Here is a 25,373-nt window from a genome sequence, read left to right on the forward strand (position 1 = left end):
TTTTCTCCATCTTCCATTCATTTTGAAGACAAAAGACATCTAAAAACAGGCATGCCAACCAGTAAGCTACAATCAAAATCACCTCTTAAGACCAAAATGACAAAGGGATCTTGTTCTTTATACTTGTACATGGTGGGGGAGATTTTTATTAGGGTAAATTTCTAGGGCCAAGATATATCAAGATTTATAAACTTATATGACCTCATGGTTGTTTTTTTTTGTTTGTTGCTAACTGGCCAAATTACAGAAATGGCAGGACAGACAAGGAAACCTATAAGAAGACACTTCTGGATTAAGGGAACAGCGAATACATTTAATAATCACACATTAAAGGAAGGTTTCACAATGCAGCTGTAAAATTAAACTTTCATACGAAATAACTACCAATAATTGTTAGGCAAGAATTAGTGCAGTCCAACTGGTGTGGGACTACACAAGACGTATCTCTTGGTAATAGGTAACTGAAAGGTAGGCCATACTTGTACCCCTTACATACATTGGGGTACCCCCTGATCACGATTACACCAGAGTAAATGCACCCCTATAGGAAACTAAGGCCATGAGTCTATCTTGCAAGAGATAAACTTTAATCTTTACAAAGATGAGGATTTGGGGGAAAGGCAGAGGACTCTGCCATTCCGACCAGCATTCTGTCTTCCTTGGCTGGCTCCTCCAGACTAAAGGCAAGCAGGCGCCTTTATACTCTTCAACTTGGTCACTGGATACCAGCAGAGCTCATCCAAAACTGTTGTTCTTGCCATACAAGGGATGCTGTAGTCTCCAGGGTTGCATGGCCAGGTTTACAATTAGACCAATCCTGCTTAACATACTGCTGCCTCTGCAGGAATACATTGTAGCTCTTGCTTAGCTTCATTTGCTATGTTAGAAACATTCAAACATAAGAACAAGTTACTTTCTTACCTGGTAACGTTCTTTCGATGGGATGGTCTGACGACGTATTCCATATCTATGATATGTAATCACCACAGCTGTGCTGCTTCGGAAACTTTTTTCGGTGTCTGCGGCCTGCGTCGATGACGTCGATGCGCCGTCGTCGAGGACCTCCTCCGACGTCCGACGTCATCCGATGTGATAAGTAGGACGCACGACGCCCGTAGCCTCAGTTGTCGTTTTTTCCCCCAGAACGTGTGACATTAGTCAACTGCCAGTCAGACACAAAGCCTTGCGGAACGTAAGCTGCAATCGCAAAAGAAATTCTGCAGCGGGGAAGGCAGGGAGGGAGCGATATGGAATACGTCGTCGGACCATCCCATCGAAAGAACGTTACCAGGTAAGAAAGTAATTTGTTCTTCGAGGGGATTGGGTCCTCCAACGTATTCCATATCTATGACAGACTCCCAAAGCAGTACAAGAGCAAGGAGGAGGGAAAGAATTTAGAATCAAAATTTAGAATTGCCAATCAAATAGCAGAGCAAAGGACCGCCTTGCCAAAGGCCAGATCCTGTCCTCGGATGGAATCGAGGGAATAGTGACGTACAAATGTATGTACTGAAGCCCAGGTGGCTGCATGACAGATGTTGCGAATAGGAACACCCCTCTGCAGGGCAGTAGATGCAGCCATACCCCTGGTAGAATGGGCCCGCAAGCCAGCCGGTGGGTCCTTAACCGCCAAGCGGTAACACTCCGAGATGGCCAAAATAATCCAGCGAGACAAAGTCTGTTTCGTCAGAGCTTGTCCCAAACGCTTTCCAGCGTAACCAATAAAGAGTTGATAGTCCACTGTGACCCGGGACATGCGTGAAACATAAAAGCTTAAAGCTCTCCTAGGATCAAGCCTATGGAGCCTCTCCTCTTCCTTACCAGGATGCAGAGGAGGATAGAATGCTGGAAGAGCAACCTTCTTGGCCAAATGAATATCCGTCACTACCTTCGGAAGAAAAGAAGGACGAACTCTAAGGACAACCCTATCTTTGTGAAATACAGTGAAGGGTGGCTTAACTGAAAGTGCCTGTAACTCACTCACTCTGCGAGCGGAAGTAACCACAACTAAAAACACAGTTTTCAGAGTTAACAGCCTCAAAGGGCAAGAATGTAAAGGCTCAAATGGAGCACCCATAAGAAACTTAAGAACAAGGTTTAAATCCCAACCGGGCACCACGAAAGGTGACGGAGGGAACACATTAGTGAGCCCTTTCAGAAACTGTGAAATTAAAGGGATTTTAAAGTAGGAACACTCTTCAGACGAGCGCTTAAAGATGGACAGCGCCGCCAGGTAACCTTTAATGGTACCCACTTGCAAGCCCCTGTGGCCCAAAGAAAGCAAAAAGGACAGAACTATGGGAATGTTACATGCAAAAGGATCCACATTCTGAACTCTGCACCAGTCGCAGAACTTACGGCAACTGTACGGAGACTTCGTTGCTGGCCTTCGGGCCGAGAGCAACACCTCCATCACGTCTTCAGGGAGGTCCCAATCCTTATACCTCAACCTTTCAGAAGCCAAGCGTGAAGGTTGAGGGATCTGACCTCTGGATGGAGAACCTGACCCCCATCCCGTGAGAGCAGATCGCCTCGGTAGGGAAGACGACGTGGAGGGCAGATGGACAAGTCGAGAAGGTCCGAGTACCACGTCCTCCGAGCCCACGCCGGAGCAATGAGGATCATCCGGGAACCGAACTTCCGTAACCTCCGCAGCACTTGCGGGATGACGGGGACTGGAGGAAACGCGTACAGCAGCGGGAATGACCACTCCACCACGAACGCGTCTAAGGCTCCTTTTGGAGGAAATTCCTGCGAGCAGAACCTCTCGCACTTCCGGTTGACACTGGAGGCGAAGAGATCCACTTGAGGGGTCCCCCAAAGGGCGAAGATCTCCAGGAGAATCTCCTGAGCCAACTCCCACTCGTGAGAGATCGTGCTCTGCCTGCTCAGAGCGTCTGCCGTCACGTTTTCGTCTCCGGCCAGATGAACTGCCGAGATCGAAACTTCCTGCTGGATGGCCCAGAACTCGAGCTGCATCGCCTCCCTGCACAGAGGAAGTGACCCTGCCCCCCCCCTTTTTGTTGGGGTAGTGCATGGCCACTGTATTGTCCGTCAGGATCAGGACATACTTTCCTCGCACAGTCGGCAGAAAAGCCTTCAGGGCTAACCTGACGGCCCTCAGCTCCAACAGATTGATATGGAGTGTGGACTCCGACGGAGACCAACGACCGCTGACTGTCAGCCCGTTGGCATGAGCTCCCCATCCCGTGAGGGATGCATCCGTCACGATCGTCACCTCCGGCCAGGGAAGCCAAAATGGAGCCCCCTTCATCAAGTTGCATTCGACGGCCCACCACAGAAGGTCCCGGTCGACCGAGGGCGGCACCTGAACCGGGTCCGACATCCTGCCGGAGGACTGCGACCATTGTATCTTGAGTGCCCACTGCAAAGATCTCATCCGCAGGCGAGCCTCTGGCACCAGAAGAATGCAGGATGCCATGAGGCCGAGCAACCTCAAGAACTCGAACGCTGGGAGCGTCTGGGCATGCTGAAACTTGTGCACCATCTGCTGAATGTGAAGAGCCCTCACCTGGGGAGGAAAACACTGCCCCAGGGAAGTGTCAAGCACTGCTCCGATGTACTGGAGCCGCTGTGTTGGCGTCAAATGGGACTTCTTTAAATTGAGGGAGAAGCCCAGCCTGTGAAGGGAGTGGCAGGTGACGGACAGATGATCCAGGACTTGCTTGGGAGAGCTCCCCCTGATCAACCAATCGTCCAGGTAGGGGTAGACGTGAATCCCCCCTTCCCTGAGATGCGCTGCCACCACCACCATGAGCTTGGTGAAAACCCTCGGGCGGAGGTCAATCCGAACGGCAGGACCCGAAACTGAAAGTGCGAGTCGCCAACCGCGAACCTCAGGTACTTCTTGTGCTTGGGATGGATCCGCACATGGAAGTAAGCATCCTTGAGGTCGAGAGACACCAACCAGTCCTGAAGCTGAAGGGCCTGGAGGACTTGAGAGAGAGTAACCATCTTGAACTTGTCCTTCCTTAGGAGTTTGTTCAAACCGCGCAAGTCCATGATGGGTCTCAATCCCCAGTCTTTCTTCGAAATCAAAAAATAAGGGGAATACCATCCCTTGTTCCTCTCCGCTACAGGCACCAGTTCTATGGCGCCTTTCTCCAGCAGGGCTTGAATTTCCTGCGCAAGGAGCGGATCCGGACTCTGCAAAGAGAGGTTCCCCGGTGGATTGTCGTGAGGCCTGTGCCGAAAGGGAAGACAGTAGCCGTGGGTTATGATCTCCAGAACCCACACATCTGAAGTAACGCCACTCTACAAGATGCTGCGCCAGCCTTCCCCCAACCGGCAAACCATGGGACCATGGCCTCATGACTGAGTGGTAGTGGCTGCGGCGTTACCTGAGGGCAAAGAGGCAACTGCCCGAGCGGCCTTGGCACCACGGGTACCCTGTCGTCCACCTCTGGTACCCCTGCTTGGCCTCTGACTGCCAGCTCCTCTCGCTTTACTGAAGGGCGAGTAATAGCGAAAGGAACCACCCCTCCATTGCTGTCCCCTAGGACGAAAAGGCGGAGGTTGGCGAACTGCAGCGCCCAACGACTTCGCTGCAGCTTTGGAGGTCTGCAACCTCTCAAGGCTCTCATCAGCCTTGCTGCGAAAAAGGTGTTCACCGTCAAAGGGCATGTTGAGGAGCCGGGACTGCACATCAGGAGCAAACCCTGATTTCCGCAACCACGCAAACCTGCGTATCACGGTGCTCGCCGCCATGGACCTGCTGACGCATTCAGCCAAGTCCAAACCCGACTGAACGGACTCACACATGGCATCCTTACCATCCTGGACCATAGCAAGGAAACCATCCCGTTCGTCCCCTTCGGGAATATGTTCAGCCGCTAACGCAACACAGTTCCACAGAGTGTGTGTGAAACGAGACAAGGCACAAATGGAGTTGGCCGCCTGAAGCGCCATACCACCAGAAGAAAACACTTTCTTTGCCCAGCCATCAAAACGTTTGTCGTCCCTATCAGGAGGGATGGTAGGGTACGACGCCTGCTTTGCCGGGGCCGTGGCCGCCTGCACCACCAAACTCTCCGGAGTGGGGTGCCTGGTCAAGTAGCAGGGGTCGCTACTGGCTGGACGGTATTTTCCCGACAAGGACCTGCCCACCGCCGGGAGACTCTCCGGAGCAGTCCAAGCCGCCGCCACCCTTCTCTGTAAAGCCATATGGAACGGCAGTACCGGGTCAGTTGGGGGACCAACATCAAGGATGTCCGTGAGATCATCCTGTACAAACTCCCCTTGGGGAGCAGACCATCCCAAGTACTCGGAAACCCTACCCATAATGCGTCGGTACGAGGAATCGGCATGAGAGCCAGGCTCAGGCCTACAAAACTCCACCTCCGGAGAGGTGTCCAGTCCACTGGCATCATGCAGTGACTGTCTCAAATCGTCAAACTGACTATGCCCCGAGACAATTTAATCTGGAACCCGACTAGGAACCAGGCCATCAGAATCCTCATCCACCTCCGAAATATATTCCAGGTGGCGAAAAGAAGGCACCCGAGAGTGCTTGCTCTTAACCAGAGCTTCCTAGGGGGTTCTCCCGTGCCACAGGGTACCTCCGACACCCCGGCCTCGAAAGGCGTTGAGGGCGTCGAGTGAATCGGCGCCGGCGTCGAGAGAACAGGCATCGGCGCCGAGAGGATCGGCGTCGAGTAAATCGGCGTCAACGTCAAATGCGGCGTCGACACAGTCCTCGAAGCCGGAGCTCCGAGCGTGTCCTTCGACGACCTGAGCGTCGACAGCTTTGACGACTTCCTCGGAGCCTGAGCCTCGAGAAAGCCTGTCGACGCCCTCGACGCCTCAGACGTCGATGTCTTCTTTGAAGACATCACAGGTGCACACGGTCTCGAACGCGTCGAGGACCGGGACCTGGAACGGGTACGTCGAGAACGAGTCCCCTTGTCCGAACGGGACCTCTCCCGTGACTCGTGCCGACCCCTCTTGCGAGCGGTGTCTCTCGACCTCTCACAACCGACCCCACTCGGGGGCGCGGACGGCTTAGTACCCTGCGACTCGAGAATCGCCAGCATTTTCTTCCCGAAGGAAGCCCATTCCTCCGGCGTCGCACGGCTGGTGGGGGTAAGCGACGTGCCGGGCGGAGTCCTCCGAAGAGGACCTGGAAGACTCTCGCTGTCGGCACTTCCGAGAATGCCTCGAAGAGGCCGAGGAGTGGCGAGACCGACTCCTAGAAGGAGACCCACTAGACTTCCGACGATGACGCAGAGAGTCTCCTCTCGAATCATCCGTCGAAAGGCCCGCAGACTTCGAACTTCCGGGGTTTGGACACCCGACCTACCGAAAACTTCTTCTTACGTTCACGTAAGGCTTTGGACGTGAGCAACTGGCAGTCAATACAGTCATCCGTGTCGTGGGCCTCCCCGAGGCACCAGAGGCAGGCGTCGTGCGAGTCCGTCACCAACATCTTGGACCCACACTCCCCGCACTTCTTGAAGCCCGGACGCTGGGTCGAAGACGAAGTAGAAGACATCTTCACACGAAGGATTCTCTCACAAAAACGAACAGGTTCGAAGAACTTTGAAGAACAGAACTCCAAAGAGTCGAGGCGTTAACCGAGATTCACGAAGCAACACGTTCGGGGAAAAAACGGAACTGAGGCTACGGGCGTCGTGCGTCCTACTTATCACATCCGATGAATTCGGAGGAGGTCCTCGACATCGACGCAGGACGCAGAAAAAAGTTTCCGAAGCAGCACAGCTGTGGTGATTACATGTCATAGATATGGAATACGTCGGAGGACCCAATCCCCTCGAAACACATCTTCTCTCCATACTCTCAAGACTTCACTCCATCAAATTGTATTTTATCTGGTCCAGTAATTCTCAAACATTATTTTTACATAATGTTGCATTTTGTGCACGAGCTTGTGCTTTCTCCTATTCTTAGTCTGGATGGGCTTTTGGTGGACATGAACAGCTGCTCATCCAGTTCGTGTGCTCTGCAAGAGCTAGCCTCGGTGACGCAAGACCTGTCGTCTACTTTTAGCACAAGCTGCATTCCTTCTGGCACAGAGCCTGCTGTTTACTGTGCTTTGAAAAAAGCCAACTACCCTTTAACAGTTTTACAAATATATTCAGCTAAATAATTATTTGTGCCTTATATTTAAATCCTACCCACCTTTATTTAGTGGCTCTCCTCCCCCTGCACTCTTGTAGTGCTTAGAAAACAGTTAACAGACGTCTTGCCTACTTTTAAAGCGCTTGGGAAACTTGGGAATGAAGAAAAGCACTAGGCTCCTTCCCAACATAACCCACCTTTTAAAATAGGGTTGTATTTCACACGTTGGAATTTGGAAAGACTAGTTAAGTCAATTTCACTTTACATTCTCTGGGAAACAGTAGTTTATCCAAGAGAAGGAATTTAAACCTTTGGGAAGTCTAAACGACATCCCTGTGTCACTGCACTGAAGGTGCAGTGTAACACACATAGAAAGATGATGCCTATGGAGTTATCTAAAACTCCATAATCAAAGAACACACAGGTAAAACAAACATCAAAATACATAAGAGTGGGTAAAAAAATCAAGTCCTCAAAATCCAGCAAAGTCGCTGGGGGTCTCTAAGGTGAAGGGAATTAGCACATTTAAGAGAATTCTCCCTAACATTCCCAGAGGGTACTAAATGCAAATCTTCCTAACACAGCCAGCCGGCCAACTGGAACTCTTTTCACTCAGGCACACCCACAGACAAAGGACAGAGAAGTATCAGGACCCTCCCTCACTTTCTGACTTTCCAGACACACTGACGGCTGGGCGGGCTTCAGGGATGAAGCCTGCCATAGGCAAACTATACAACCTTAGCCTCCTGGCAATAGGGACCCAACCTTTGGTATAAGTCTGAACTACACAGGTTAGTAGTGTGGACTAGCAGCCAGGTGTTAGGCAAAGTTTGAATGCAGTACCTTCTGGGAACACTACAAACAACTGACCACAGGTATAGGCAGCCCAACCTTTGGAATAAGCTTGTACTACACAGTTTTGGTAGCGTGTTGCGGAGCCAGTCTCATCTCAAGAGGGGAACATGTGCTGTAGTGGAGTTACACAGAGATTCACAGTTAGAGGTATTCAAATAAACTCTTACACTCAAGGTTTCTTGCATAAACAATTATTAATTTATTTATCAGCCAGTTATAAAGCCTTCTTCAGAAGGTAGCAAATATAATAGTAACACACAAATACACTTCAATACTGTACACTGTCAGTTTCTAAATCAGTAAAGACCCTTTTGGGATGGCCCACAGACACAACCTACACCCACAGGTGATTTCAATAGCTAGGGTGCTGGGGACATTAATATCTTACTGTTGGCATTTAGAATACTTTTATAAGTTGGTAAAAGGCAGATGTTATTAGAACAACAATAGACCACAAATATTCTTAAGCAGGCAAATACTTTTGGATCCTCCAAGAAGAGTCATACAATTCAATAGGCTAAGCCAAAGTCAATGGGAAAATGTCTTGTATAGGATGAAGCACTTCTGGTAAGTAATGGAAAAGTCTTTGCACAGGTTCTTAGGAGTCTTTGATGAAAAGAAGAATCAAATGTAGGGCCACAAGCTGATTAGACTTGTGAGTATAAGTTGCAAGCACACTACAGTAAGAGGTAAGTTCTCCTAGACTTTTTACAGTACCTTAGAAATGAAGAAATGATGCAGCTAATTACTTCTGTTCCTGTGCAGCTCTCACTGTTCCTGGGCCTCAGTCGTGGGGACAAGAGGCAGGACATCGGGGGACTCCTGCCATGCACTGGGACGGTCAAAACATGCTACCAGCAAACTTCACTTTCAGTGGCTGTTCAGTGTTTCAGCTCCTCGCGTCTACCGCAAATAGCAACACTGCGGTTCCTGGCTGTTGAGATGGACCTTCCTTGCTTCTGGGGTCCTGCACTCTGTTGAGGGGGCTCACGCTCGGTCAGTCATGCTCCCTGGGAGTCCGGAGGATCTTCCTGGAGCTCTTGGCCAACTTAAAAGCAACACACAAACTGTTCTTCCTCTCCCTGGCTATATTTTCCCAGCAGAACTCTGTGGAAATTCAACCGAGATGGATGTCCAGGTGGCTTACTTTGGAGTTGATTGGTCCCACCAACTCAAGGGGAGAAGTCGTCTTTGCAAAGCTTCTATGTTAAGGCGCACATGGAGCTTCAGCACAGCAGCAGGGCTTCACTGGGCAAACCAACGGGTCAGGAGTTGCAGCAGGCGTCGTCTTCCAGTTTTTCTTTGGATTCCTTCGTCCAGTGGTTGCCTCTGCCTTCCAGCCAAAAAGCCTTGCCTTTTATGCAGGTTTCTCCCATTCATCCCACCCTAGCTGTCAATCACCCAGAAGGGTGGCTGTCCTTGCCGGACAGCCAGACAATCATCACAGAGTGCATTCAGGTCTCCTAGGAGCCTAAGCGGCCACTTCCCTCACTTCCTACCCCCACTAGACACTCTGGAGCCAGAGGCGGGTTTCACTTGTGAAGCCTGCCAAAGACAAAATGAACAAAGGGACCAAACCTGGTTTGGCGCGCAGAGTAAATCTCGAAGGACCAAAACAACAAGAAATGGTGAAAAAAGAAGACCGGGCCATTTTGACAAAACTGGCACCCATGGGTGCTTTACTGTAGCTGCGAACGCAGCCCGCGGTAAAGACACGACACGGTAGTAAAAAGTAACCACTGCCACCAGCCATTAATTGTGTAAAGAGTAACATAACATTTTTTACTTGAGAAGCTAGACAAAGGGGCTACTAAGTAACCCCTCCAGCATCCTATTGTAAGATAGTGTGTGCTGGTTCTAGAGAATTACAATGTACAGTTAAGTCAATTTCACTTTACTGCTCTTGGAAACAGTAGTTAATCCAAGAGTAAGGTTTTTAACCTTTGGAAAATCGAATCGACTTCCCTGTGTCTCTGCACTAAAAGTGCTGTGTGACAATGCCAAAAGATGCCTATGCAGTTTGTCAGATGCCAGAAACCAAAAGAAACAGTCCGAATCACACAAACAAAATACATGAGAGTGGGGAAAAAGGTCTCACTCTCTCCAGGTTAGACAAAAAAAAAGTCCTTGAGTCCAGGGTGTCACGGAGGCTTTCTCTTGACTCGAGGAATTAGATCGCTCGAGGAGTTTCCTCGGCTGGGGTCAAAGACTCACAGCTTCTGTGCTTCCCAGGTGTTTTGTCTGAGATATCGCCTCTAGGTGTTTGAGGGGGACAAGACAGTGTTCTCGAACACCTTCATACTCATTCTGAATTCCTCCCATTGAGCCGGTGTGCTATGTTTTGAGGGACAAACTAACCTTTCGGGTGAACTGGATGAGGAAGTGGATGGCGATCTACGGCGCCTCTTTTTGCCATTCCTCGAAGACCAGGAATGATGCGACCCACTTCGCGAACGGGAGCGTTTAGGTTTTTTATGATGAGACGACAAAGGCCTTGACTCATCAGATTTACGTTTGGACGGGGTAATAGATTTTTTAGGCCTACCTCTCTCCAACTTCCCACTGCGCTCCCTCAAGGCATTGGCCGTCATCGACATGCATTCGTCACACTTTGAACACAGATGTTCTGCCCCTAGACACCACAGGCAGATCCTGTGCAGGTCTGTCATGGACATTTTAGCACTGCTGTCGCTGCACTTTAAATCCGGACTGAGGAGTCGACGGAGCCGATGAGGAAGCCATCTCGAACACTCGAAGAATTTTCTCAGGCAACTCGATGAAATTCGAAGAATCACATGGAACCAAGCATTACGTTACCAAAGCAGTGAAGCGCAAAAAAACGGAACTGAGCAACGGGCGCTGTGCGAGCTACTCATTCCTGTGATGACATCGACGTAAAGATGGAGGCCTCCGAAGGACATCGTCTCGACCAGGCATCGACGCACAGCACTCTCAACTGATAAATTCTGAGGCAGCAAGATGGATATTAGGAACTATCAAAGATAAGGAATACGTGGGAGGACACAATCCATTCAAAATGAAGATTCTCCCCAACGCTCGTCCCACCCAGACTAAGGGACAGGAGGATTAAATCCCTTCCTGGATGAATTTCTTGTTCCAGTTGTTCATACTTTCTGGAGAGACCATCAGCATTTTGGTGATTGCATGCTGACCTATGCTCAATGGTAAAATCAAACCCTGGGAGGCTGAAAGACCATCTAAGTAATTTAGGATTTACCCCCTTCATTTGCATTAACCATCTCAAGGGTCGGTGGTCTGTTTGAATAAGGAAAGTAGACCCATACAAGTATGGCCTACATTTCTTCAAAGCTTGGAACATTGGTGAAGATGCTGGTCCCCATCAGTGTGGTTATCCTGATAATATTCTGTACATGCCAATTGGCTCACCAGTGTTGTGCCAAAGCAGCGTAATAGTGCAATGATGATGGGGACAATTGGGAAAGCTAATAATAAAGTACCTTGTGATATACAGGAAGCAGAGATCCAAACTTAACAGAAAGATGGCCCCAAAAACTGCATGGTCGCCCTCCCTCTTGGCGACGAGGTGGACACTCTGTACCATACAACCATTGTACCTCCCCCGGACCATGAAAATTACAAATAAGTCTGGGTGGATTTAGCAGGGGGTGGGGGATGCATATACATGACATGCACACCTGAACAGTATGCACAGCATGGGTGAAGTTTAAGTGTGTGCAGGGCATGAATGCCCATAAAGGGTATACCCGCATGGGACGAAGCAGAAAGACGTGCCAATGAACAGAAATATAGGGGGGGGGGATTTGTTACTGTAGAAATAACAAAAGGGAGTATGTTGGGATGGAAATGAGCCTGTCCCACCCCCTTAGGCGCTTCCAAATAAAACGTACACCATACGAGGTGATATAATATACAAGGGGGGAGCTATCTGCATTACCGGCCAATATATAGAGGCCCTGCAGTGTTTAGAAGTAAATGCCTGAAACTAGAAAATCTAACAGCTTGTGACTCCATTTTTGTACTGGGCATAGAAGGGACAAAGCTGCAGGCCCGCGCTGCTCGCTTCTACGGTTGACAAGGCCCAGCTTCTGTGCAAACACACAGACTCCGCACGAGGCCTGTTCCCGCCGAAGTCCATTTCCCTTCGTCCCTCCAGTTTTGCGAATATTTAGTATCTTCTAAAAGAATGCACCCTGCAAGAGCGTGAGACAACACCAGCCTCCGCGCTGCGTCCATTCAGCTCCACTAAACTGCCATTAGGCCTCTAACCCCCACCCTGCAAAGTCATAGCCGCCTCACACCACTGACTCGACCCCCACACCTTTGCATTCCTGATAAGCAAGAGACCCCCCCAGGTCCTAAAACCCATAACGTGTCCACAAAAGATCGAATCATGAACGACTGCATCTCTTCTTAGCAACAACCCACTTCCTTCGTAACACGCAGTGCCAGGAGGGATAAATGAAAGATCAAACCCCAGGGGGGGGGGGGAGACCTGAAGTGTGGGAACAGTAGTATCAATGAAGCTCTGAATGTGTGGGTCAGCCTGACTGTATTTCATTCTCCCTTGCACCATTTCCCGTGCCGCCCAGGTGCCTGCCACAATGAGTTAATATTCAGGCTTAGCATGTTTAGCTTAGAAAAAACAATGTCTTAATGTGCGACCTGACCTTCACTGCGAGGATAAGCCCAGCTGACCCACGTGGATCCAGATCGACGGTGAAGAACTAACCAATTACCACCTGGCATCCCCTATGGAGCAGGCCCATGTGTAGGATGCCTCCAATCAGCAACACCCACGGTGTACCCTATGGATGACGTTTTTTGAGTCCTTGAGCCCATGTTTGTAACTGTAAAAGTTAGAGCGCTCTCGAGCACCAGAGTCATTTGCTGATTTTTGTATTCTGTACAGTTAAACCTTGTTATCCTTGCAAAGCTATCTCCTAGCCTATTTCCCTAGCGGGTTGTCTTTATTCTGGGGGGTGTGTAAAGAGGTCTTGCCTTCAAAAGTAAAAAGATAAGTAAGATAAATTTCACCTATTCTTGGGAACAGTAGTTTACCCAAGAAAAGGCATTTAAACCTTATCCTAGTCGGGACAACTTCTGCGCTTCCCAATTCCCTATAGCCAGAGACACCAGACAGGGCTGTCCCTTCTCGCCATTGGTTTTTGCCCTGGCCATTGAACCACTGGCAGACAGGATACGCCAGAGACATGCACACAGAGGCATACGAATGGTGGGCCCATCGGAGATCATCAGGCTACATGCAGATGATGCACTTCTTTTGATCCACCAACCTAAGATTAGTCTCTCCCCAATACTGGAAGACGTTATCCACGTCGTGAGTTGTCGGGCCTCCGAGTCAACTGCACTAAGTCTGCACTATTCCCGTTGACTGAAGCCACCACCCAAACTCCAGGGATTTACATGGGCCCAGACCGAGATAACATATTTGGGCGCTGTGATCGCCTGTGCCCCAACCACACTATATGACGCCAACTTTGGTAAATACTTGGTTGATCTGGTCCAGAAATGTGCTGGTTGGACAAACCTGCCCATCAAACTGGCCGGTAGGATTGCCATCCTTAAAATAGTGGTGCTGCCTCAATTACTATATAGATTTCTAAATGTCCCACTATGGCCGGGCCGTGAATTCTTCTCAACGCTCAGCCGAACTGTCAATGCATTCTTGTGGCACTCGGGCGCGGTTCGGCTAAAACTAGCAACACTAACTGCCCCAATAGCAATGGGAGGATTCGGAGCTCCTAATTTCGAGGGGTACCGGATAGCCGCTCACGCTCATTTTGCATCATACTGGTTCCTGCCTGCTGATCCTCCCCACCCCCCCATGTTAAATTAGAGTGCCTTGCTGCAGACAACTACGACATCCGCACCATAATCCTTCCCCCCCCAATGTTACCAGATTTGAACCCAACGATCATGTAGGCATCACGGCCCTAGCCCTAACCAAGATGTGGAAACAGACCGGTGACGCGCAGCCGTTCGTCGGCAGACTTCCCCCCCCTTTGGAACTTTTTGCCTGATGCCCCTCGGGTAGATGCAGCCACTGTGGGCCGCTGGGCAGAGGCCGGGCTGTGCACTATTCGTGATGTATTCGAACAGGGCACCTTCATTGAATGGGTCAATCTGCCAGCATCCCTGCGGAGTAGGCCCTCTCGCTGGTTACATTATGCAGGTTTGCGGCGCACACTAAAGACCAGGCTGCCTGACTTCCCTTCACTCCCATTAGATAACCCTATGCTATTGGAAGTGCTAAACACTGCGGCTTTTAGGGGTAAGGGCTCCAGACTATATGCTGCCTTCCAGGACGGGGTGTCCTCGCAGCTTGCTGGACTCAGGGAAGCGTGGGCTAGGGGCCTGGATACAGAGATATCCGATCAGTGTTGGTTGCATATGTGTACCCACACACACAAAATCTCATTCAAGTCGCGTTTCAAACATATGCAATTCAAGACCCTACACAGGTTCCACTATACAAAGATGAGGTTACACCGCATGTCGCGGGACTACCCAACTGCATGTCCGAGATGCAACTGACAACGCAGACTACATACACATGCTGTGGTTGTGTCTGCGACTTACTCAATTTTGGACCGAAGTGTCTGCAACTCTCTCTGAAATGCTGGAGTGTACGATTACCCCATCCGCTCTGACGTGCCTCTTTTACGAACTCCCTTTACTAAACAGCGATTCTAAGAGATTGGCGAGTCTATGCCTGCTTCTTGCTACCCAGTGCATCCTTTTACTTTGGCTCCGGCCTAGACACCCCCCCCCCACTCCCACGAACAATGGCTCTGAGCAGTCACGTGGGACTCCGACACTCGAGTATTGGCTACTGCTACAGCCGATACAAGCCAGCCCAAGAAATGTATGGGGCCCTTTTCGCTCGTACATCTCCCTTTCTGCTGACTCTGGGGACGAGGTCAGCAAGCCACCACCCCCCACTCCAGTAGTTGGTTAGATTCCTCATATTGCTACCCTCATGATAAATGTTATGATGTCATTTTTCTGTTTAATGCTAAATGCTTAGTCCGTTGCTCATGAACATTTATGACTCGCTATGTATAGCGCATGCATATTTCTTTTGATCGATGTTGTATTGTTTGTTCCCATGTCGTGTTGCCAAGCTCATTAATAAATGAAGTTTATTATTGAAAAAAAGATATCTTAGAGAAAAATACAAGGGGGAGTGAGAAAACGGTCCCACTCACTCAGCAGTTAAAATAAAAAAGTCCTAAATCCAGCACAAGAGCTGGGGGTCTAAGGTGGAAGGTAATTAAAACAGGAATGAACATTCTCTCGGTTAGGGAGAATTTTGAGTTTAGTGCTAAATTCTTCCCACCTTAGACACCCCAGCTCTTTTGCTGAACTTTGTACCTTTTAATTCTATATGGTTTTCTGTGTTTCTTTTGAATGTGAAGTCTGACCAACACCATAGGCATCATCTTTACATTGCGTCACACAGCGCCCTCAGTGCAGTGGCACTGGGGCGTCTTTTATATTTCCCAAAGGTTTAAATACCATCTCTTGGTGAAACTACTGTTTCCAAGAGCAGTGAAGTGAAATTGACTTACTTACATTTTGTACATTTCTAGACTGAGCACACACTATCTCACAATAGGGTGCTTGAGGGGTTACTTGGTATCCCCTTTGTCTAGCTACTTATTTAACAATTTTATGTTACCCTTTCTACAGTTAATGGCGGGTGGCAGTGGTTTACTTTTAACTACTGTGGTGTGTATTTACTGCGGGCTGTGTTCGCAGCTGCATTAAGGCACCCTTGGGTGCCCATTTTGTCAAAATGGCCTCTGTTAGGGAGAATTCCCAGAAATGTGCTAATTCCCCTCTACCTAAGAGACCCCCAGCAACTTTGCTGGATTTTGAGGACTTGATTTTTTTTTTTATCTGGAGAGAGCGAGACCCTTTCCCCCGCCCACTCTCTCGTATTTTAATGTGATTTTGTACACTTTCTTTTGGTTGTGGAGTCTGACAAACTCCATAAACATTGTGTGACACAGCATCCTCAGTGCAGTGGCACTGGAACGTCTTAGATTTCCCCAAGGTTTAAATACCTCCTCTTGGATAAACTACTGTTTCCAAGAGCAGTAAAGTGAAATTGACTTTACTTACATTTGTAACTTTCTAGACCCAGCGCACACTATCTTACAATAGGGTGCAGGAGGGGTTACTTAGTATCCCCTTTGTCTAGCTTCCCATTTAACATTTTTATGTTACCCTTTCGTCACTGAATGGCTGGTGGCAGTGGTTTACTATTTACTACCATTATGGCATTTTACTGTGGGCTGCGTTCACAGCCACGGTAAAGCACCCATGGGTGCCATTTTTGTCAAAATGGCCCTCGTCTTCTCCCTCCCCCCAATTTCTTTGAGGAAAGGTCCTTCTTGAGATTTACTCTGGCCGCCAAACCAGGTTTAGTCTCTTTGTTCATTTTGTCTTTGGCAGGATTCACGAGTGAAGTCCGCCTCTGGCTCTCAGTGTCTGGCGGGGGCAGGAAGCAAGGGAGGTGCCTGAAACTCCCTGTGCTTAGTTTCCTAGTAGACAGGAATGCACTCTTAGGTGATTGGCCTGCTGGCTGTCCGGCAAGGACAGCCACCATGTTGGGGGACTTAAAGCTAGGCTGGAATAAATGGGGGAAAGCTGCATGAAAGGCGGGGCTTTTTAGCTCGGAAGGACGAGTTGACCACTGGACGAAGGAATCCGAAGAAGAACTTGAAGAGGACGCCTGCTGCAACTCCTGGACCGTTGGTTTGCCCGGTGAAGCCCTGCTGCTGTGCTGAAACTCCGAATTTGCCTCCACTAGAAAAGCCCTGCAAGGACGACTTCTCCCCTTGAGTTGGTGGGTCCAATCAACTCCAAAGTAAGCCCATCTGGACATCCTCTCGGAGTTGGCTGTACTTCCGCTGCTGCTGGTGGAACCGAAGTGTCAGGGAGAGGAACACCAGACTGTGTACGTTGCTTTTAAGTCAGACCCGAGCGCAAGGAAGATCCTCTGGACTTCCCTGAAGCAGGACTGACCAAGCCTGAGCCACCTCAACAGATTGCTGGACCCCAGATGCAAGGAAAGTCCAGAGTGGTATCCGAGAACCGCAGTGTTGCTATTTGCTGTCAGATGCGAGGAGCTGAAACAGCGAAGAACCGCTGAATTGAAATTTGCTCATTGCTGCTGCTGACATTTCCATTGCGGAGCAGGAGTCCCCAGACGTCCTCCCTCTTGTCCCCACGACTGAGGCTCAGGAACAACAGGATCTGCAGAGCTGTACAGGAACAGAAGCCAGCTGGAACCATTTCTGCCAACCAGGTGTTAGGGAGAATTCTCAAAAATGTGTTAATTCCCTCTACCTTAGAGACCCCCAGCAAATTTGCTGGATTTTGAGGACTCGATTTTTTTTACCTGGATAGATTGTGACCCTTTTTCCCACTCTCTCATGTATTTTGATGTGTGTTTTACCTTTGTGTTTCCTTTGGTTACTTTGGTTATGGAGTCTAACCAACTCCATAGGCGTCTTTTTCATTTGTGTCACAGGTAAACCTTTCAGGCTGTCCCAAGGACTAACTACCTTCCCAGAGAAAGTAAAGTGAAATTGACTTTAATAGTCTTTTAAATTCCTAGACCCAGCACACCCTATCTTACAATAGAGTGCTGGAGGTGTTACTTAGTATCCCCTGTGTCTAGATACTCATGTGGCATTCAAATGTTTCCCTTTCCTCTCAGAATGGCTGGTGGCAGCGGTTTTACAACGAACTTCCGTGGTTTACCCCAACGCGAACTGTTTGCAGCTCCGGTAACGTTAAGTCGCAGGAGCGATGTTTTTGAAGATGGCGTTCAGCCATCATTGCTAAAATAGGTCCCAGTCTTTTTTTCCCCATGTCTTTGTAGAAAGGTCCTTCTAGAGTTTTTCTATGCACGCCAAACCAGGTTTGGTCTCTTTGTTCATTCACCTTTGGCGGGATTCAGGAGTGAAACCCGCCTCTGGCTCCAGAGTATCTGGGGTAGGCAGCACGTGAGGGAGGTGCCCGAAACTCCCTGTGCTTAGACTCCTAGGAGACCCAAATGCACTCTGTAGTGATTGGATGGCTGACTGTCCGGCAAGGACAGCCACCCTGCTGGGTGAGTGGCAGCTAGGCTGGAATGAATGGGAGAGAACTGAATAAAAGGCGAGTCTCTTAACTTGGAAGGCAGAGTCGACCACTGGACAAAGGAACCGAAGAAGAGCTTGAAGATGACGGCTGCTGCAACTCCTGGACCATTGGTTTGTCCGGTGAAGCCCTGCTGCAGGTCCGAATCACCACGTTTGCATAGACAGAGAAGCCCTGCAAGGACGACTTCTCCTTTTGAGCACAACTCCCAAGTAAGCCACCTAGACACCCATCTCAGAGCTGGTTGCATTTTCTCAGAGTGCTGCAGGAAACTGTAGAGCCAGAGAGAGGGACACCAGATTGTGCGTGTTGCTTGTAAGCTGGCCGAAAGCTTTTGGAAGATTTTCTGTACTCCCAGGAAGCAGGACCGACCAAGCCTGACCCCCTTCAGTTGAGTGCAGGACCTCAGATGCGAGGAAAGTCCACCTCTATAGCCAGGAACCACACTTATTGCTATTTGCTGTACCACAAGGAACTGAAACGCGAAACAGCCACTGAAAGTAAAGTTTGCCGGTTGCCAGCTTTGACTGCCAGTAAAGTGCAAGAGTCCCCTGACGTCCTCCCTCTTGTCCCCAGGAACAGCGAGATCTGCAGAGCTGTACAGGAACAGAAGTTTTCAGTTGCATCTTTTTCTTCTTTACTAAGGTACTGCGAAACTAGCCTAAGAGAACTTACCTCTTACTGTGGAAGTGCTTGTAACTTCTGCAACTCACAAGTCTAATCAGTTTGTGGCCCTACATTTGATTCTTCTTGTTCTCAAAGACTCCTAAGAACTTGAGCAAAGACTTTTCCATTTACTTACCTGAAGTGCTGCATCCTATACAAAGACTTTGGCCTATTAACTTTGGCTTAGCCTATTGAATTGAATGAATCTTCGAAGAGATGTCTTAAAGTATTTGCCCTGCTTATGATTATTTGTATTTGTGTTCTAATAACCTTTGTCTTTTACTTACTTTTTAAAGAGTGTACAGTATTGAAGTATATTTGTGTGTTACTATTCTATTGCTCCCTTCTGAAGAAGGCTTTATAACTGACTGATACACTCATTGTTTCTTACATAAACAATTAATAATGTAAGAGTTTATTTGAATACCTGTAACTCTGAATCTTTGTGTAACTCCACTACAGCTCACATTTCCCCTCTTGAGATAAGCCTGGCTGCTCAAACTGTGTAGTACAAGCTTATACCAAAGGTTGGGTTGCCTATACCTGCAGTCATAGTTGTTTGTAGTGTTCCCAGAGGGTACGGTATTCAAACTTTGCCTAACACAGAGATACTGTAAAGTCTAAGAGAACTTACATCTTGTTGTGTAGCTTTGCTTGCTCTCAGTGGAAACCTGTCTTGGTTACCTTGCAGAGTTGCTATAGCTTTGCCCCTCACAAGCCTCCCAGCTTGTGGCTATTCAAGTGTTCCATTTTCTACAAACCTTTCTAAAAACATTGTGCAAGACTTTTTACCTACCTGCAAAGAAGATCTTCAGCTCCCCAATACATTGCGCAATTAACATTGGCTGCCCTGGCTCCCGGAGAGACCCTTCTTTACCTGTAACTGTGTGTGTTGGCCTTTCCCCCAGGAAAGGGTTAATTTATTCTGCATTGGAAGGTTTTAAAAGTACTTACCTGTTTGTGAACTATTTGTTAACCTTTGTTTTATTCCTCTATCTTTTACACCAAACTCAGTATTGCTAAAAAATGTACCAGTGATATATCAATGTCCACAGTGTCCTAGCTATTTAAGTCACCTGAGGGTGCAGGAAGTGTCTGTGTGACATCCCCAATGGGTATCATCTGATTTAGAGAAACAGTGTGTTTTGAAGTGTATTATAAGTGTTAAATAAATTGCTCCCTTCTGAAGAAGGCTTATACAACTGACTGAAATGACAATGCATTACTTACCGTAAAAGATGGTTGTATCTGCTTAGATTCACATGCTGTGCATAGTCCGACATCCAGTGGTCACTGCGGAGTATTGCATTTTGTTTTTCCTAGTCGAAAAGGGGACGTCGACAAGGCGTGTCTAACACTATCCCTATAGTGATGTGCGGTGTACCGACAATCCCTCACGCGTCGAGGACCCCCTGTTTGTATTTTTTCTGCTCTGAGGGAGCCTTCTAGACATGAGTGAGTACAGAAAAGAGATATAAAAAGATGTCTATGTTCCTTCCATCCGAGCGGGGAGGAAGGGTGGGCGCATGTGAATCTAAGCAGATACAACCATCAGAAATGCTTTTACGGTAAGTAAGCGAGCAGCACCCGGAGTTGGAGGTGGGTTTTGAGAAGGAACAGTAGAGAAAAGATGTCTTAATACTGCTTGTCCCACCTGGGAATCAGATCTAAAAAAGGCATCTAGATAGTAGTATTTTGTAAAGGTGTGTACAGAACTCCAGGTTGCCGCTTTGCAAATGGACTCAAGGGGAACATTTGCAATGAATGCTATAGATGCCCCAGTGCCTCGAGTAGAGTGTGCTCTTGACTTGAAGGGTAGTTCTCTCTTAGCAAGAGAGAAACAGAGTGATGCATTGAACAATCCATCTAGATATAGTGCATCTCCTTCTCTTCCTGCTGCCACCGAGACAAAGAACTGATTAGTCTTTCTCAGTGGTCTAGTTCTTTCCATATAAAACATGACAGCTCTGCGCACATCAAGTGTATGCAGGCTTTTTTCTCCCAAATTTGAAGGGTTTTGAAAGAACGTTGGTAGTTCTATTGACTGGTTGACATGGAATTTCAAGATGAATTTCGGTGCAAACCTCGGGTGTGTGCGTAGAACCACCTTATCTTTGTGAACTGTTACAAAGGGGTCTAGAATAGAAAGAGCCTGTAGTTCACTTACTCTACTGGTGATAGCTATTAGGAATGCAGTCTTAAGAGTGAGGTCCTTAAGAGTTGCCTTGTGCATGGGTTCAAAGGGTGGGCCCATGAGCCTGGTAATTACCATTTAGGTCCCAGCCGGAAGCTGGGTCTGCTATCGGAGGGTGTATTCTCTTTACCCCCTCCATGAAGGCTTTAATAACTGGGACTTTCCACCATGACACTAAGTTGGGAAGTGGTGTATGCAGAAAGTGCCGCTAGGTGGACTTTAATAGAATAGAATTGAACACTAGACCGGAGTCCAGTAAATGGGTCAGGTACAGAAAAATGCGCATGGGAGAGGAGTCAACTGGGTCGATTCTTCTTTCTCTACACCAGATGACAAATCTCTTCCATTTGCTAGAATAACAGTGACGAGTGTTAGGCTTTCTAGCCTCCCTGAGGATGTCCATGCATCTCTGCGGGAGCTGTAAATGTCCAAATTCTATGATCTCAGGAGCCAGGCTGCTAAGTTCATGGTCTGAGGGCATGGGTGCAGTGTCCTGCCCTTGTCCTGTGACAGCATGTTGTACGGACAGGGAAGTTTCATTGGAGGAGATAGAGACATATCCATCAAGTGAGCGAACCATGGCTGCCGGGCCCACATAGGGGCCACTAGAATCATGGTAACTTGTTCCTGGTGCATCTTGTGCAAGGTCTTGTTGAGAAGGGGAGTCGGGGGGAGGGGGGGGGCGTAAACAAACTTCGCTGACCATGGAATCGATGGACCGTTCCTCTTGGATTGGTTATGGGGGTACCTGGAGGCGTAATCTTGGCATTGTGAGTTCTCCAGAGATTTGCGAACAGGTCTATTTCTGGGAATCCCCATTGTGTGAATTCGTACTCTGAGGGCAGAGGGAAGTCTCTTCTGAGTTCGTCTGCTAGCAGACTGAGTTCCCCTGGTACATGTTGTGACAGTAGGACCATGTGTTTGAGAGCCCACTTCCAGATGTTCTGGGACAGCTTGGACAGTCCTGTAGAGTGAGTGCCCCCTTGCTTGTTGAGGTAGTACATGGCTGTGGTGCTGTGCGTGAGGACCATCACGGTCTTCCCTTGTAGGTGTGCCTGGAAGGCTTTAAGTGCCTTGAACACAGCCAGTAGCTCCAGTAAGTTTATGTGCTTGGATGCTACGCTCAGAGTCCACACTCCGTGAGCAGTCTGATGGGATAGGTGAGCCCCCCATTCTGTGAGGGATGCAGCTGTGGTTAGAGTGGCTTCCACTGCGGGGGTGGGGAATGGTTTCCCTATTACCAGGTTTTCCTTTGACCACCAACGTAGCGGGAGGACCAAGGCCTGCGAGACCACTACTAGATCGTCCCATTGTCCGCTGGCCTGACACCACTGGCTGTTGAGCCACTCTTGCATTGGGCGCATGCGCAGGCGCGCGTGAGGTATCAAATAAATACATGACGCCATCATTCCTAGCAAGCGCATTGCTTTCTGTACCGTCACCTCTCGACCTGCCACATATTGAGGGATCTGAAACGGCATGTTTTGGACCCTTACGTTGGAGGGGAAGACGGGGCCGTCCTTTGTTCGAATTAGAGCCCCTAGGAATTGTTTGATCTGGCTGGGGTCTAAGCTGGACTTCTTCTCGTTGATGGAGAAGCCCAGTTGGAACAAAACTTCTACAGTCTTTTGGGTATTTGAGAAGCATGTTTCGTAAGAATCCCCTGTTATGAGCCAATCGTCGAGGTAAGGGTATACTGGGATGGAAAACCTACGCAGGTGGGCCGCTGCCACTACTTTCGTGAATACCCTCGGTGCTGATGCTATGCCGAAGGGTAGCACTCTGAACTGGTAGTGTTTGCCCTCTATCATGTACCTGAGGTATTTCCTGTGCGGTGGCAACATTAAAATATGAAAGTATGCATCTTTCATGTCCAGTGTTGTCATGTAATCTCCTTGTGATAGCAGGGGGATCACTTCCTGTAAGGTCACCATACGAAACTTTTGAGGTTTGACAAATTTGTTCGCTGGGTGCAGATCTAGTACAGGGCGCATGGTTAGGTCCTTTTTGGGTACAAGGAAGTACACTGAATAAATACCTTCCGTTACCTGAGATAGAGGCACAACCTCTATAGCTCCTTTTTCCAGTAGCTGGTCCACTTCTTGGAGAAGGATGGCGAGGTGTTCTGGTGTCATGCGTCGTCCCCTTGGGGGTCTGTACGTTGGGGAACTTTTGAATTCTATACAGTACCCGTGGGCTATGGTTGATAGTACCCAGCGGTCTGATGTTATTCCCTCCCATGCTGGAAGAAAGGATGTTAACCGGCCCCCGACCGGCGATGCATGGGAGGGGACCCGAATCTTCGAGTCATTTGGTGTTGGTGGCTTGGGAACCTCTAGAGGTGGAACCCCGACCTCTCCCTTTGCCACGGCGTTGTCCTCTCTGGTTGTATTGTCCACTGGTACCTTGGTTAGAGGACCAGTTATTTGCAGAGTATTGTTGCTGCTGGCGTTGGCCTCGAAAAAAGCGCCTATTGCCATAGCCACGTTTGTTAGGAGGCCTAGAAATTTGGTCTAGGGTTTTGATGGTGTCAATCTCCTCCTTTGCCATTTCTAGTGCCTCATCAACCACCTTCCCAAAGAGGTTGGCATCTTCTATAGGCTTGTTGATTAGAGATGCTTGTGTTTCATGTTTAAAACCCGAATTACGTAGCCAGACATGGCGTTTCAGGAGTATTCCTTGGACTAGGGAACGGCCAGCCGTTTCTGCAGCATCCAGAGTGTTTTTCACGATGCTTTGGTTGACTAAGGTCCCTTCAGTAATCGTGGCCAGAAGCCGTGTACGTGGGGGTTCTGGTACCTCCTCGATGTCCTTACGTAGCTTGCTCCATTGTGCATCTGTGTAACTTGCTAGCAAGGAGTTGTTTGCAATCCTTGCGGAAAAATCAGAGGAGGCTGTGATCCTCTTCCCTAGGGCATACAATTTTTTACCTTCTTTATCTGGTGGTGCCTCGCTGGTTGACTGCGGGACCCCTGCTCTTTTCCTCGTGTTTGTCACCACTAGGGAGTCTGGTACAGAGTGGCCCCTGACGTACAACGTGTCCGATGGAGAGGGACTGAATAGTTTTTCTATCCTCGGGTTGACCCCTCTGACCAACGCGCGTGTAGATAGTGAAGGGATAATTCAACTCTTTACTGATGCGAGGAGGGGAATGGTTTGGCTGACAGGGGGTTTTCTCCTGAATGACCTTCTCCACAAAGTCAATGTCAGGAGAAATCTCCCCAGTCTCTATTTCGAAATGTGCTGCTGCCTTGCATAGTAGTGCATTAAAGGTAGGTTGATCGTCTATAGGTGACGTATTCCTATTAGGCGAGTCCTTGGGAGGGGACAGGTTTAGGGCATCAGGGTCGGAAAATGCTGATGGGGACTGCCAGGGCTGTGAAGCACCTTCCTCTGGGTCTTCTCCAAAGCCCCCACCACCCACATCTGGATTATCTTCAAAAACCTCCTCCTCTAGGTTTTGTTCCTCTTCGTTGCCTAAAAAACTGTCGTTCTCCTGAAAGTGGGGGTCCTCTTCAGTGAGGTCATATAAATCTACATCCTCTTAGGAGGGATTGAACAGCCTAGGGAATTTAGCCCTGGGGTCCTCCTGAGGTCCCTCTCGTCTCCTTTTGGGTGTTGGTAGGTTTTGAGTCTCCATAAACCTCTCCATCGTCTCCATACAGAACTGGAGTCTCTCCAGGGTCTCATGAGGTACCCCTGAGCGGTGGGGGGGGGGGGGGGAGCGGTTTTGGGGCAATAGGGCCTTCAGCCTGAAAACGCTTTGACCTATCCCATAACGTCGAAGAAAGGTTTCCGTCGCCGTCTGAAAAGCCTTCTGGCAGGCTAGGAGTCCCTCTAGATGAAGGGGGCAGTTCCTGCCTTCCTTTGGGCTTTTTTGGCGTTTCTCTGGTCTTCTGAGCGGTATTCGACGTATCTTTCGCCGTCCGCCTCTGGCTATCGGTGGAAATGATCCTAGCCAGGCTCTCGACGACTAATCTGTCTGTGGAGGGCTCTGGTCTCGACGTTACGGGCGTCGTGTGTTCTGCCGACGGGTTCTCTCTGACGGAGCGCGTCGTCTGGTGGTTTGGGGGTAGCACCCTTATCTGGGGGAAGCCCAGTCGCTGGTCGCGGTTGCGAGGGGGGGCTTAAGACTTTAACGGTCTGAGGAGGACGCCGGTGGAACCTGCGTCTCCATTGGCGCTGATGGTTTCTTCATCTTCGACGAAGAAGAGCCGTGGGTTATGTGTTTATGGGAGTGTTTTTTGTGCGCATCAGTGTCGCTGGGGTGTTCATCCCCATAAGCAGGGCGTGAGCCGAGCTTGTCGGGGCCGGGGACAGACGAGGAGCGCGAGCGCTCCTTAGAGAGGTCTACGACTTCCGAAACAGAGGTCGGGTTATC

General features: G+C 49.0%; 1 protein-coding gene across 4 annotated transcripts in view; it reads right to left on the minus strand.

Moving 5' to 3' along the window:
• Positions 1–25,373, minus strand: part of SYMPK (symplekin scaffold protein) — a 1,074,521-nt gene that overhangs the window by 702,219 nt on the left and 346,929 nt on the right. The window lies entirely within an intron of this gene.

This window comes from Ambystoma mexicanum, chromosome 2p (genome assembly GCF_040938575.1).
Source record: "Ambystoma mexicanum isolate Mex_15411 chromosome 2p, UKY_AmexF1_1, whole genome shotgun sequence".
In the NCBI taxonomy this organism is placed as follows: Eukaryota; Metazoa; Chordata; class Amphibia; order Caudata; family Ambystomatidae; genus Ambystoma; species Ambystoma mexicanum.